Consider the following 3,989-nt stretch of genomic DNA (forward strand, 5'->3'; position numbering starts at 1 on the left):
TGAGATTATTGAAACACCTGCATACCTTAGTGACTGTGTGTGTTGGATTTCTTTTCCTCTAGACACCTTGCAAGTTTGCAACGGTTGACTGAGGTTTACATAGCTTGAATGCATCACTCTACAGAGCTGTGCTTCCTCCAATTCGGCTATACATAGTCACTCGAACAATTTTCCGTCTCCGGACCCCCACCTCCCTCACTCATGCAATGTACCACCCTTGCTTCATACCACGGTCCTTTGCATCTTGATAGCCCCTCAACCTCATGCAATGAGCTCATCCACGTTGGCGGCCAAGCTGGATAAAAAATGCCACTCAACTGACATGTCCTAGTTTACAAAATGTGTCCAATTTTACAAATTTGGATGTCATGGATATGCATGACGACCTCCCATTATGTGCCTCGATTCCCATCCATTGATCCCACCACGGGGGCTTCATTGAGAACTCCATGCCCCTTAGGGTAGAGGAGCAAGTAAGTAGACACGTCCAAATAAGAACACACACCACTCCCCTATGAGCACACAAACCTGCATGAGTTGTTGGCCTACGGGAGCTGACATGTTGTCGCCTTTTTCCCTCGAAACGAGGGTTCAATCTTGATACGTCTTCATCTCTGTTCTCGCACTGCTACATCTCTAACCCTTAAGCGACCCCATTTTGTCTCGAAAATCGTGCTGCTCTCAGAGCCCAAATCTGTGCATGCATAAACGGATCTCAATTTCGTCGTCTCAATACTTGCTCCTCTACCCTCGTGCCGAGGGACGAGAGGAGGGAAGAGATGACAGTGAGCGAAAACATGCAGGCCATTGGCGAAGGTGGTGAAGAGGAGCTCCTTCATCTATTGTTGCGCAAGAGACTTGTCATTCATCATCACTAGTCACTCAAGCCACATTTCATGTGACCTGAGAATAGCTATTGCTATTGCTACTCATGTGTAGATGAAATCCCAATGTGGATCCGATTGGATGCAGCTTAGACAAGAACGTCACCCTGAGTGATCTCAAAATTTCATGTGACCTGAGGGCCGAGAATAGCTATAGCTATTGCTACTGTCGTGCTACTCATGTATAGATGAAATCCCAATGTGGATCCGCTTGAGCCTTCAGTGCCTCAGACAAGAACGTCACCCTCAGTGATCTCAAAATTTAAAGAGCACGGCCAATCGGTAGCAGGTGGGTCGCGGGAGTGTTGCTATACGTATAAAACTGGTCACAAAGTAGCATTTTCGTGACTCCATAACCAGGTAGATGAGAGGTGGTCTCGAGTCTATCAGTCCCGCCACAAGACAATGGAGCCTCTTCCTCATGAAGACATATAACGAACACTTCTGAGGGTCCTACTGGAAATTAGTGCAGCGACAAGGGCGGATTCTACAAGTGGAGACGATGAAGAGCCAAAGAAAATACATCTGTACGACAGCAAGCAGAGAATACTGCTTGTGGGAGAAGGAGACTTCTCTTTCTCAAAGGCTCTGGCGACAGCTTTTGGCTCAGCTGCGACTAATATGGTAGCCACGTCTCTAGATTCCCGAGGTATGATCACAACGCAGAGCAATGGCCGCAATGGGAATGTCTAATTGTACTGTAATTATAATTATAGACGTACTAATTATATATAGTAGCCGTCACAGATATACACAAGAAGATTTAGAAAACTTCTCATGTAGGAAAATGGAGTCCTTTGTTTTTGGTCACGATGCATATCATCATGAGTTTCTGCTTGAGAGGCACTGCATACTTAGCTAGGTACGATTGAGAGCAAGAGACAACTGACCCCGTGGTTCTCATGTAGGAAAATGGAGTCCTTTCTTTTTGGTTAAGATGCATAACATCATGAGTTTCTGCTCGAGAGGCACTGCAGACCTAGCTAGGTACAATTGGGAGCAAGGGATCGTTGGCCCCCCCACGACGGTCCCTTGGGGGGCCGGCGGTCCCTTGCCTCCAATCGTACCTAGCTAGGTATGGAGTGCCTCCCTCACATAAGCTCATGATGTTGAGGTAAATCACAATGTGGGAATTTTTGTGAGAATTTGTTCAAAACTTCTTGTGATGGATTGCTAAAGGCGGCGTATATAATCGCTAATTATCCATTGTATTTATTGTGCTGGATGTTAGCGAAGCTGCTGAAGAACTACCCTAGCTGCCAGAGCACCCTTGAGTCGAACTTATGCATGGCGTGGATGCCACGCGGATGGCTAACGATAAGCGCGACGCTTTGATCGCATTATCTTCAATTTTCCACACGAAGGCTTCTCGGTGGGGGTCGATGAGAGAAGTCCGGCAAGAATCGCGTAAGCTTCTCTCTCTCTCTCTCTCTCTCTCTCTCTCTCTCTCTCGTCGCTTCCCGCCGCTCTCACATATAACACACACACGCTCTCATGACATTCCACAAATTCTCTCTCTCTCTCTCTCTCTCTCTCTCTCTCTCTCTCTCACACACACACACACACACAATGCAGGAGCTTCGACGTTCCGCCTGTTGAGCATTGATGTCCTGCAGAGCGAACAAGGAGCTCCTGCGTAAGTTCTTCCCAAACGCTAAGTCATTGCTGCGGGAGGGAGGAGAGGTCCACGTCACGCACCACGTGGGACGATACCCTTACACGGCGTGGAACTTGGAGGGTGCAGCAGCTGAGGTGGGATTCCTGCTCAAGCAGTTGAAGGTTTTTGACAGGAGCAAGTTCCCGGGATATGTCAACCGAAAGGGCGATGGTGTCTTCTGCGCAGACACCTAAAGATCAATGCAACGATGGATTCAAAATGTATGTGTGAACTGTACATTGCAAATGGTAATACATTTACGATGGTTGCTTTCTCTTTTTGTTGCTCCATAAACGCCACCCCAGAAACAATGTGGGACCAAATCGGGGCTTTAAGCCAATTTGGGTCTTTCAGAGAAAGATAGTGAAAAGAGGGGATTCTAATACTCGTTACTTCCCATGTGTTAATAGAATTATGGCACTATTATATTTCACTTTCACTTTTTCTCACTACTTTGTAAGTGAAGTTGAGTAAGAGTATGGCTTCTCTCACTCAAAATACAAGGCGCAAAAATTAACAAGGATCTTATGCACAAATATTAGGGAGAAATAATGTTTCATGCCAAGAAAGAAGAGACCTTTGTTTTTGTGTGCATGCATACATGTGTGTGTGTGTGTGTGTGTGTGTGAGAGAGAGAGAGAGAGAGAGAGAGAGAGAGAGAAGATGGGTGTATATGTAGGTGGGTCTCTCTCTATTGCGTACCTATCCAAGAGAGATAAATCCAAATTTTTTATGGACAAGTCTTGCGTGGAAGTATGTCAATGTGACACATTTTAAGTTAGTCTTGGACAATGTTAATTAGCACAATTTTGACATTTATTAATTTATACAATGACATGAGTTAGCTCTCAAACATCTATGACACATGATATATCAATAAGAATTTTTTAAAGTGTAATTTTGATATTATTTGTGAAAATTTTATTGTGTTTGTTTTCAAATTTACTCTACATATAATGAACATTTATTTTTGTTTAGCAATAGAAAGACAATAGTTACCTTGAGAAGTTGCTTATCACACTTTCAAATTTTGCACCTACTCGGTTCAAATTCAAACAATTCCCAAGAGAGAGATTTGGCATTCCCGTCATCACCTTGCACGCTCTTGTGTACCCTGCGGTGCCCCCCAACCTACATCCATCCATGATCCCCTTCTGCTAGTGAGTTGTGCAATGTAGAGAGAGAGAGAGAGAGATCAACTGCCCCTCTTTCCAGTTCATGCGGCCTTGCAAAATTGTGCCTTGGAACGAGTTGCTCTATTTGTAGGTTCTTCTCGACCCCTCGGCCCTTGCCCGTCCAATCCTAGTGCTTGCATAGCTTCTCCCTCTCGATGCATTGTATTCCTACCTCCTTGCAAACTAGTCCATTGTTGATCCATTATTTTCGAGCACACGCACACGCACATAGCAAAGACAGACAACATGTGCATAATCGATGAGAGAGAGAGA

The 3,989-nt window shown here is 45.0% G+C and overlaps 1 pseudogene; it reads left to right on the forward strand.

The window, feature by feature from the left end:
• Positions 1-1,343: 1,343 nt before the first annotated feature.
• LOC147447559 (uncharacterized protein At4g26485-like) lies at positions 1,344-2,945 on the forward strand (annotated as a pseudogene).
• The last annotated feature ends 1,044 nt before the right edge of the window (positions 2,946-3,989 follow it).

The sequence above is a fragment of the Adiantum capillus-veneris genome, chromosome 11 (genome assembly GCF_014529385.1).
Source record: "Adiantum capillus-veneris isolate H3 chromosome 11, ASM1452938v2, whole genome shotgun sequence".
In the NCBI taxonomy this organism is placed as follows: Eukaryota; Viridiplantae; Streptophyta; class Polypodiopsida; order Polypodiales; family Pteridaceae; genus Adiantum; species Adiantum capillus-veneris.